The 12,283-nt window shown below is 39.3% G+C and overlaps 1 protein-coding gene across 3 annotated transcripts in view; it reads left to right on the top strand.

Annotated features, from left to right (window-relative positions):
• The window catches only part of IQCH (IQ motif containing H), a 267,605-nt gene that overhangs the window by 30,233 nt on the left and 225,089 nt on the right, over nucleotides 1-12,283 (top strand). The window lies entirely within an intron of this gene.

Here is a 12,283-nt window from a genome sequence, read left to right as displayed (position 1 = left end):
AATGTGAATTTTATGGTATATTAATCATATTTCGATGAAGCTGTTAAAACCTTTTTGAAAGAGTAAAGTAGGAAATTTGCTTTGTGTTCTTAGTGAGAAAACATATTGAATGTATAGGCCCGTTTCTCTTATTTCATTTTATAGTTGTTTCAGATATATTCATGGCATAGTCAATTTCTGCAACAAAAGAGCTTTCTTCAGAAGAAAATAAATCAAGGCATAATGCCATCACATTTTTTAATAGAGCCAGGTGGCAAGGAATAGAGCTCAATAAGTTTCTGACTTTGCCCCCATTGAGTGTTCTCTCAATTTTCTATCTGTTTTGTCCCTGTCTTAGTTCAGGCTTCTGTAACAGAATGCCATACACTGGGTGGCTTAAACAATAGAAGTCTATTTTTTACAGCTCTGGAGGCTGGAATTCAAAGGTCAAGGTGCTGGCAGTTGTGGTGTCTGGTGAGGTCCTTCTTCCTGGTTTGCAGACAACCTTCTTTGTTTCTTCACATGGCAGAGAGAGAGAGAGGAAAAAACAAAACAAAACACCCAGCAAGCTTTTGTGTGTCTTTTTATAAGGGTATTGATCTCATTCATGACGACTCTACCTTCATGAGCTAATTATCTCCCAAAAACCTCACTTGCTAATACTGTTACGTTGGGTTAGGATTTCAACATATGGGTTTTGGTAGCGAGGGCACAAGCATTCAGTCCATAGCACTCCCTGACTCAAAAGTAATACCCACCTCTTTTGGGTAGCAGGAAGTGTTATCAGTGCTTTGAAAATACTAACTTGTTTGAACTTAAGAACAATCCTAGAAGGAGGTGTTATTATTATTATTATTATTATTATTATTATTATTATTATTGGTTTTGAGACAGAGTTTTACTCTTGTCACCCAAGCTGGAGTGGAGTGGAGTGATCTCAACTCACTGCAACCTCCCTCCTGGGTTCAAGTGATTCTCCTGCCTCAGCCTTCTGAGTAGCTCAGATGACAGGCTCCCACCACCTTACCAAGCTAATTTTTGTATTTTTAGTAGAGACACGGTTTTGCCATGTTGGCCAGGCTGTTCTTGAACTTGTGCCCTCAGGTGATCCACCTGCCTCGGCCTCCCAAAGTGCTGGGATTATAGGTGCGAGCCACTGTGCCTGGTCTCACTATGATACCTTTTTTCTATAATAGCTTTATTGAGATATCATTTGCATACCGTAAAATTCACCCTTTTGGAATGTTCAGTGGTTTTTTTTTTTTTTTTTTTTTAGCACATTTGAAGAGTCGTACAGCTATTATATGGTACCCTTTTTACAACTGATTGTATTACCCTATATTTTTCCTTCATCACACTTGCCATAGATTGTAATTATATAGTGAGCTGTATAACATTTTTTTTTTTTTTGAGATGAAGTCTTGCTCTGTTCTCTAGTCTGGAGTACAGTGGGGCGATCTTGGTTCACCGGAACCTCCGCCTCCCGTGTTCAAGCAGTTCTCTGCCTCAACCTCCCAAGTAGCTGGGATTACAGGTGCCTGCCACCACGCCCAGCTAATTTTTGTATTTTTAGTAGAGACAGGGTTTCACCATCTTGGCCAGGCTGATTTTGAACTCCTGACCTCATGATCCAACCACCTTGGCCTCCCAAAGTGCTGGGATTACAGGTATGAGCCACCATGCCCAGCCAGTTGTATGATTTTTTTAAATGTCTATCTTCCCACTAGATTATAAGCTTAATGAAGGCAGTATCTATATCAGTTTGTTCATTGCTATATTATGCCTAGGGTGGGGGCCATAGGCTCTTGACCTCCTGAAAGCTTGCTGAAAATCACTAACATGAGACAATTGATTAATAGGAGAAAAGCCATTTTATACATTTATTTAACATTTATACACAGGAACCTTCAGTATGAAGACCCATCATCCCAAAAAGTTACAGAAGCTGATATATCATCTTGAGGTTACAGAAAGAATGGGGACTCAGGGCATGGCCAAAACCAAGTTATGTTTATAATTCATGTTCATTGACAAGACAGTTATGAGAGGGAGTACAGAAGAGGCTTGACTAGCAAAGTCAGCCTTGTGTGTGGATGCAGCCTCCCTCAGAGAGAATAGATGGCAAATGTTTCTTTTCAGTCATTTAAAGGTATCAGACTCGGCTGGGCGCTGTGGCTCATGCCTGTAATCCCAGCACTTTGGGAAGCCGAGGCCGGTGGATCACGAGGTCAAGAGATCGAGACCATCCTGGTCCACATGGTGAAACCCCGTCTCTACTAAAACTACAAAACGTTAGCTGGGCATGGTGGCGCGTGCCTGTAATCCCAGCTACTCGGGAGGCTGAGGCAGGAGAATTGCCTGAACCCAAGAGGTGGAGGTTGTGGTGAGCCGAGATCGCGCCATTGCACTCCAGCCTGGGTAACAAGAGTGAAACTCCGTCTCAAAAAAAAGGTGTCAGACTCGATCTCTTCCAGATCCAGGAAATGACTGGAAAGGTGGGGTCTGGCTGCATTGATGGAGATTCTCTACAGAAGCAAAATTTCCCCTTAAAACACGGCTTTGCAAGACCACCTCTGTTTGCTGGTCCTGTGACAACTATTTCAAAATATGTCAAAGACATATATTTGGGGATAAAATATTTTTGTTTGCTTCACAGAGGATTCTCCATAAATGTTTGTTGGGTGGTTAAATGAAACCACCACAGTGATCTCTAAGAGTGTGCTCATGTGACCTCTCAAAGCAACCATCTCCTACCTCTGTCCTTGTACTTGTTAGATAGGTCTGTCAGCCACTCTTGAGGAGTGCTTACTGTGTGCCTAGGATTTTTAGAGGCCCACTGGGCTGAATAAGACAGATCAGATCCCTGACATCAGAGAGCTTCTATTCTAGTGGGGAAAGACAGACCATCACTAAGATAATACCAGATAAGGATAAAAGCTCTGATAAAAATAAAACAGAATGCTGTGATAAAGGGAGCTTAAACTTCTCCTCTTCCTTACTATTAAATCACTGCTTCAGTTAATTTTTTACTTGTTTGCCAAGAATCTCAAGAGGTTCACAGTTGGTCCTCAAGACCAGAGATTAGATGGAGGTCTCTGATTTATAAGGACAATGAAATAAAGTGTCTGAAGTTAGGCCATTTTAGAATGTATAATTGCTATTATTGTTCCTGGTATGGCCAGAAATTCATTTGCCCCAAAGAGCTCTAAATCCTGGCTAATGTTCATGAAGATGTGCTGTGTTCTTTTAAATGCTATGAGCGTGGGTGAGCTTCACTTAAAAAGGGGCATGGACTATTTCCCACCCTGACTTTGCCTCCAGAGCCTGGATTACTGTTGTTGTTATATTTCTAATATCTGTGACATCTGCTTAAAAATGCATATCCTCTGACACAAAAGATAGCCCTTATTTTGCACTGTAAAGTCAAAGGCAAACAATGCTGTCTTGTCAGCTGTTACGCATGCCTACTATGCCAACATAAAAGCTTGCATTATTAAGTAGTTGTGAAATTAAACTGCGATATCACTATTTTTAATTGCCCACTTCTAGCCTTTGAAACTAGATAAACCCCAGTCACTTCTTTAAGTCCTCTCCCCAAAAGTGCATAGCTGTTTTTGAAATTCACACCAAAAAGCTTAAATGACAGGAGTTGCTCAGTTGTAATTAAGAATCATAATTTATAATTGTTCATTAAGCCTCTTTAAATTTGAAAAAGCATACTCAGAAAAATTTACAATTTAAAAAAGAAAAGTTACACTAATCTTTCACTTTCTGAGGTTTTCTCTTGAAAAAAATCAGTGATGAAATATCAGTATGTAGAATTGGAATATTAAGTCTGATTTTTAGAATTTGCATATAACTGTAGCAAAATCAACATAGACTACATTTTTGCTTACTAAAATACAAATTTTTAATTTTTTCCTCCAAATTTATTAGTAATACATGCTTGTTGTGACAAATATAATATGAAGATGTAAAGGCAAAGCCAGTTGTTTCACCCCCACCCTCTACCAAACTACCCAATCCCATGAGGCAACCAGTGTTAACAGTGGGTTGTATTTGTCCATTCATTTCCCTTTGTAATAATGTATATACAGTACAAGTACATATGCAGATATATAGGGTCTTAGTTGGTTATGAATTTTTTTGCTTTTACTGAAATAGATAACATTTTGAATCATGCAAATAAAAAACATTTTTTGTTCACAAATGCTGTATATGAAGTTCTGTTAGTATAATTATTCACATAAAATATATGCTATTTTATGTTTATAAAACAGGATAAAAAATGTAACATGGTGTGATATTTCTGAGTTTTTTTCTATTGATTATCCATGACAACAAAAGAGGGAAAGTGGAACCCTATAGGTTCTGGGGTTGAGTCTGAAGAGCTCAAAGTAAGTGGAAAATATTTTTGATAGCTTGTGCTTTGGTATATAAATTACAGTTTTTCAATCCATTTCATTATGTATCCATTTTTGTTTCAATATAAAAGTAATGGATTTTACTTTATTAGATAAAACTCATGCCCCAAATAATGTATCTTGTTTGTTATGTTCCTATCATACTACCATATACTCCCAGTAGTGCCCCAATTTGAGAAGTAGAGGATTGTACAGCATCAATGTATTCATTTACCAAACATTTAAAAATTTTTATTTATTTCACTTATTTTTTATTTTTGTGAGTACATAGTAGGTGTACCTATGTATGGGGTACATGAGATATTCTAGTATAGGCATCCAATGCATAATACTCAATGCATAATAAATGGGGTAGCTGTCACCTCAAGCTTGCATTTGTCCTTGTGTTCCAAACACTCCAATTATACTCTTTAGTTATTTTTAATGTACAGTAAATTATTACTGGCTATATTTGCTCTGTTCTACTGTCAAATGCTAGTTCTTATTCATTCTTTCTATTTTTTGTATCCATTAACTATCCCCACTTCCCTGCTACCCCACACTACCCTTCCCAGATTCTAGTATCCATCCTTCTACTTTCCATCTTCATGAGTTCAACTGTTTTAATTTTTAGTTCCCACAAATGAGTAAGAACATGTGTTCTTGTTTTCCTGGCTTATTTAACTTAACATAATGAAGTCCAATTCCATCCCTGTTGTTGTAAGTGACAAGATCTCATTCTTTTCTGTGGCTGAATAGTACTTCATTGTGTATATGTACCACTTTCTTTATCGATTCATCTGGGTTTTTTTGTTTGCTTGTTTTTTAACTTTTAAGTTCAGGGGTACATGTGTAGGTTTGTTACATAGGTAAACTTGTATCATGGGAGTTTGTTTTACAGATTTTCATCACCCAGGTATTAAGCCTAGTACCCATTAGTTATTTTTCCTGATCCCCTCCCTCCTTCCACCTTCTACCCTCCAACAGTACCCAGTGTGTGTTGTTCCCCTCTATGTGTCCATGTGCTCTTATCACTTAGCTGCCACTTACAAATGAGAACATGTGGTATTTTCTGTTGCTGCATTAGTTTGCTAAGGATAATGGCCTCCAGCTCCATCCATGTCCCTGCAAAGGACATGGTCCTCATTCTTTTTAATGGCTGCATAGTATTCCATGGTATATATGTATCACACTTTCTTTATCTAGTCTATTATTGATGGACATTTGGGTTGATTCCATGTCTTTGCTATTGTGAATAGTGCTGCAATTAACATATGCATGCATGTTTCTTTGTAATAGAATGATTTATATTCCTTTGGGTATGTACTCAGTAATGAGATTGCTGAGTCAAATGGTATCTAATTCTAGGTCTTTGAAGAATTGCCATACTGCCTTCCACAATGGTTGAACTAATTTACATTCCCACAAACAGTGTAAAAGTGTTCCTATTTCTCTGCAGCCTTGCCGGCATCTGTTGTTTCTTGATTTTTAAATAATCACTATTCTGACTGATATGAAATGGTATCTTGCTGTGATTTTAATTTGCATTTCTCGTAATCGATGATGTTGACCATTTTTTCATGTGATCAGTGATGTTGACCTTTTTTTCATATGATCATTGGCTGCAGACCGGGCGCGGTGGCTAACGCCTGTAATCCCAGCACTTTGGGAGGCCGAGGCGGGTGGATCACGAGGTCAACAGATCGAGACCATCCTGGTCCACATGGTGAAAGCCCGTCTCTACTAAAAATACAAAAAATTAGCTGGGCATAGTGGCGCGTGCCTGTAATCCCAGCTACTCGGGAGGCTGAGGCAGGAGAATTGCCTGAACCCAGGAGGCAGAGGTTGCGGTGAGCCGAGATCGCGCCATTGCACTCCAGCTTGGGGAACAAGAGTGAAACTCTGTCTCAAAAAAAAAAAAAGATCATTGGCTGCATATATGTTGTCTTTTGAAAAGTGTCTGTTCATGTCCTTTGCTCACTTTTTTTTTTTTTTTTTTTTGAGACGGAGTTTCACTCTTGTTACCCAGGCTGGAGTGCAATGGCGCGGTCTCAGCTCACCGCAACCTCCACCTCCTGGGTTCAGGCAATTCTCCTGCCTCAGCCTCCCGAGTAGCTGGGATTACAGGCACGCGCCACGATGCCCAGCTAAGTTTTTGTATTTTTAGTAGAGACGGGGTTTCACCATGTTGACCAGGATGGTCTCGATCTCTTGACCTCGTGATCCACCCGCCTCGGCCTCCCAAAGTGTTGGGATTACAGGCGTGAGCCACCACGCCTGGCCTTTTGCCCACTTTTTAATTGGGTTGGTTTTTTTCTTATAAATTTGTTTTAAGTTCCTTACAGATGCATCCTTTGTTGGATACGTAGTTTGCAAAAATGTTCTCCTATTCTGCAGGTTGTCTGTTTATTTTGTTGATAGTTTCTTTTGCTGTGCAGGAGCTCTTTAGTTAATTAGATCCCGTTTATCAATTTGTGCTTTTGTTGTGGTTGCTTTTGGCATCTTTGTCATAAAATCTGTCCCCATGCCTATGTCCTGAATGGTATTGCCTAGGTTTTCTTCCAGAGTTTTTATAGTTTTTGGTTTTATATTTAAGTCTTTAATCCATCTTGAGTTAGTTTTTGTGGTGGTATAAGGAAGGGGTCCAGTTTCAGTCTTCTGCATATGGCTAACCAGTTATCCCACCATCATTTATTGAATAGAAAATCCTTTCCCTATTGCTTTTTTTGGGTCAGATTTGTCAAAGATCAGAGAGTTGTAGATGTGCAATTTATTTATGGGTTCTCTGTTCTGTTGGTCTATTTGTCTGTTTTTTTGTTTGTTTGTTTTCTTTACCAGTACCATGCTGTTTTGGTTACTATAGCTTTGTGGTATAATTTGAAATCAGGTAATGTGATTCCTCCAGTTTTATTCTCTTTGCTTGGGACAGCTTTGGCTATTCTGGCTCTTTTGTGGTTTCATGTAAATTTTTCTAGTTTTGTGAAGAATGTCATTGGTACTTTGATAGGGATTGCATTGAATCTGTAGATTGCTTTGGGTAGTATGGATATTTTGATAGTATTGATTCTTCCAATCCATGAACATGGACTATCTTTCCTTTTTATATCCTCTTCAATTTCTTCCATTAATGTTTTGTAGTATTGTAGAGATTTTTCATGTCTTTTGGTAATTCCTAGATATTTCATTTTATTTGTAGCTATTGTAAATAGGATTACTTTCTTGGTTTCTTTTTCACATTGTTTGTTGTTGTTGTTGTTGTTATTGTTGTTTTGTATTTTGTTTTTTTGAGATGTAGTCTTGATGTGTCAACAGGCTGGAGTGAAGTGGCGCGATCTCAGCTCACCGAACCCCTACCTCCAAGCGATTCTCCTGCCTCAGCCTCCCAAGTAACTGGGATTACAGGCATGTGCCACCACACCCAGCTAATTTTTGTATTTTTAGTAAAGACGGGTTTTACCATGTTGGTCAGGATGGTCTCAATCTGCTGACCTTGTGATCCACCCACCTCAGCTTCCCAAAGTGCTGGGATTACAGGTGTGAGACACCACGCCTGGCCACTAGTGATGTTTGTAGGCTTATTTTGAATCCAGCAACTTACTCAACATGTTTATCAGTTCTAATAGTTCTTTGGTGGAGTCTTTAGGTTATTCCAAATATAAGATCATATCACCTGCAAACAAGGATAATTTGACTTCTTCCTTTCCAGTTTGGATGCCCTTTATTTATTTCTCTTTTCCGTTTGCTCTAGCCAGGGCTTCTAGTACTATGTTGAATAACAGTAGTAAAAGTGGGCATCTTTGTCATGTTCCCAACCTTAGGGAAAAGGCTTTCAGTTTTTTTCCCCACTTAGTATGATACTAGCTGTGGATCTGTCATACATGGCTTTTACTATGTTGAAATACGTTTCTTGTATACCCACTTCCCTGAAGGTTTTTCTTGTGAAGGAATGTTAAATTTTATCAAATGCTTTTTCAGCATCAATTGAAAGGATCGTATGGTTTTGTCCTCTATTCTGTTGATATGATGTATCACACTGATTGATTTGCTGTATGTTGAATCATAGTCCTTCCATTTCTGGGATAAATCCCACTGGTGATGATGAATTCTCTTCTTAATGTGTTGTTGAATTCAATTTACTAGTATTTTGTTGAGGATTTTTGCATCAATATTCATCAAGGACATTGGCCCATAGTTTTCTTTTTTTAATGTGTCTTTGTCTGGCTTTGATATCGGGTAATACTGGCCTTGTAGAATGAGTTGAAAGTATTTGGAAGGATCAATACTTGTTTGGAAACAGGTGCAATAATATGAGCAAGAGATAGGATGATCTAAGCAAGAATGGTGTAAAGAGATGGAGAAAAAATGTCAAATGAAGAGAGATTGCAGAGGTAGAATCTGAAGTTTTTAAGGATAAAGGAAAGAAGAAGTCAAAAACAATGATAAGATTTTGGCTCAAGTAACTGGAGTGGGGATGTGGTGGTGCTATTTACTAAAATAGGAAACATAGGTTATTCTGTTTCTATTTGAGATTTTTGTTATATGAACAATAATGTGAAAATTAGGTGTTCCCATGAACAATTCAGACTGGGCCATTAATTGCATGGATTATTAGAGTTTGGGACTAGAAATAGGTGGTTCAAATTAGGTAATTTGAACAGAATGTCGTAAAAAGACTATTTCCCAGGTTGAGAAGTAGATGGAGGGAAATAAGAGACAATGTAGAATACTTGGTACTAGAAATAACAGGACACAACCAACCCTAGGTCTTAAGGGTCAAGAGGAGACAATGATGTAGTGGATGCTGTATCAGTCTGTTCTCACACTGCTATAAAGAACTGCCCAAGACTGGGTAATTTATAAAGGAAAGAGATTTAATCAACTCACAATTCAGCATGGCTCAGGAAATTTGCAGTCATGGCAGAAAGGGAAGTAAACACATCCTTCTTCACAGAGTGGCAAGAAGAAGAATGAGTGCCAGCAAAGAAAATGCCAGATGCTTATAAAACCATCAGATCTTGTGAGAACTCACTCACTATCACAAGAACAGCATGAAGGGAACTGCCCTCATGATTCAATTACCTCCCACCAGGTCCCTCCCGTGACACATGGGATTATGGGAACTACAATTCAAGATGAGATTTGGGTCGGGACACAGCTAAACCGTATCAGATACTATAGTGTGCTGCCCAGATTCTGCCTATCGTAGATCTGAAGTACTCATTCCCCCAACTACATGGAATGCTAGCTATTGATGGATCAGAGCTGAGATCCTTCCACAGCTATGCCAGAGGCAGCTGCCCAGCCCAGATTACCCTTCTCCTCAGGATAGCTACATCTAATGACTGGCTGATGTGGGGTACAAAGTCTAGCCCTTGTCTCAATGTGGGACAAAAATAAGGGCCATGGCCAGGTGTGGTGACTCACGCCTGTAATCCCAACACTTTGGAATGACAAGGCAGGCAGATCATTTGAGGTCAGGAGTTTGAGACCAGCCTGTCCAACATGGTGAAACCCTATCTCTACTAAAAATACAAAACAATTAGACGGGAATGGTGGTGCATGCCTGTAGTCCCAGCTACTCAGGAGGCTGAGGTAGGAGAATCGCTTGAACCCAGGAGGCAGAGATTGCAGTGAGCTGAGATCGTGCCACTGTACTCCAGCCTGAGTGACAGAGCAAGACTTCATCAAAAAAAAAAAAAAAAAGGGCTGTGCATGGTGGCTTATCCCAGCACTTTGGGAGGCCAAGGTGGGTGGATCACCTGAGGTTGAGAGTCAGAAACCAGCCTGACCAATATGGAGAAACCCCATCTCTACTAAAAATGCAAAATTACCCGGGCATAGTGGCACATGCCTGTAATCCCAACCACTTGGGGGGCTGAGGCAGGAAAATTGCTTGACCCCAGGAGGTAGAGGTTGCAATAAGCCAAGATCACACCATTGCACTCCAGCCTGCGTAACAAGAATGAAACTCCATCTCAAACCAAAAGTAAATAAAAAGGGCCATAACTCCCAAACTCTCCATGGGGTCAGTTGAGGATCTTGTAGTAACACATCACGATTCAACTCACGGGTGTTGATCCTGAGAGCCGTCCCCAGGAAACCTGCGCAAATCTCTGTTTCAGGCTCTGTTTCCTAGGGAACCTAAACTAAAACCAATGTTTATCATTACCTGTTGTGGAAGCAGATAGAGAGCCCTAAAGAGAGCATGGCCCAACAGTGACTATGGCCTTTAAGAGACATAGCATTTAGTGGGGCACCTCACTTGTTGGCAGTCCCTCAGAGGGGGAACCAGAACAACAGATACCCTAACCTCATGCTCCTCCTTCCTTCTCATCTTCTGCCCATGCTTTCCAATGACAAATGGAAGATATCCAGAACAGGGTGTATTATTTTTTTAAACTACTCATTTCCAAAATACATGTGAGCAGGGTAACAATCTAACTTACTAACCAAATGAGAGTCTTGTAAGAAAAAAAGAGGATGCTGTTAATAATTGCTTTAGGACAACAGGGGTAAACCAGCTTCCTCTCAAAACATTCATCCATTTATTAAGTCATTTAATCATTCAGCAAATTGCTTACTGGACATTAGGCACTCTTCTAAGCATGGGAGGACTTGTCTTCGAGACTATGTTGAGGGAGATAGACAAATAAACATCATCGGAGACAGAGAGAAGCAGCAAGGGCCACAGAACCAAAGAGAAAGGGTGGGCTTATGCAAACTTGGTCAGGGATGGGAAAGGCTTTACAAAGGCAATGATGCCTGGGCTGAGTCTCAGCCAGCTAAGATGATAGAGGAGAGGTGTTACCAGTGGAGGAAATGTGCAAATACATGGACATAAACCAGAGCATGGCTTACTTGGGGGGAACCCAATGAGTTCCTTGTGGTTAAAATGTAGGCAGTATTATTTGAGAACAGTCAAGAGATGAGGTTGAAGAAGAAATAAGGGAGGGCTAATTATGCAGCTTGCTAACATTATGTAATGTCAAAGAATTTTGATTTATATTAGTGACAAAAGAGAACAATTTATGATTTTTAAGTAGCAAATTAGAGAATGACATGATCATAATAGTGATTTCAAAAGATCATTTTACCAGCAGTATGGAAAAAGAGATTGAAGTTGGAGGTAGCATCTAGGAACATCATCAACCAATTTGTGGTAATCCAGGTGAGACATAATCAAGTTCTGAATTATTGTAGTGATCATGGGCATAAAGAATAAAAGACTGTGATTAGTTGTAGAACTAACACAACTTGGTGATTGGGGGATTAAAAAAGAGAGTGAGAGAGTCAGCAATAATTCACAAGTATCCAGATGGGGACCAAGTAGTTACACCATCCATTGAGATGGAAGACAGGAGATGGAGCAGATATGTTGGGGTGTTGATTGGAGTAGGCAATAAGATTAATTCAGTTTCATACAATGTTGAATCTGAGATGCTTGTGGACCCTTCTAAGAAGAAGTGTCCAATAGGCAGCTGAATGTACCTACATGTAGTATGGAGGTCAAAAGAAATATCTGAGAATAAGCTATAGATTTGCTCGTATCAACATTTAGGGACAGTACAAGTCAGAGAAGATGGATCTCTCAAAGAGAGCATCAAGTGAAAATGATGAGTATTATAGTTGAAATTTCCATTTTGATACCACAAATTATAAGAGTCAAAATCAGTAAGAGATTTTCAGGTTAAAAAACATAATTTTTAAAACCAAACAATCATCTATGTTACACAGACTTTCCTATAACAAAATTTGAGTCTAAGCTTTTTTATTCACAGTCTGAAGATTCTTCCAAGTCACTTTTGGCTATTTGACATCAGATGTGTCATCATGATGACAGACTGTTTTTTAGTAACTCTGACTCGAAGTTGAATCTTTTGTCCTCTTTCGGCTGGTAATAT

This window comes from Saimiri boliviensis, chromosome 2, assembly GCF_048565385.1.
Source record: "Saimiri boliviensis isolate mSaiBol1 chromosome 2, mSaiBol1.pri, whole genome shotgun sequence".
Classification (NCBI taxonomy): Eukaryota; Metazoa; Chordata; class Mammalia; order Primates; family Cebidae; genus Saimiri; species Saimiri boliviensis.
This window is presented reverse-complemented; position numbering and strand designations above follow the sequence as displayed.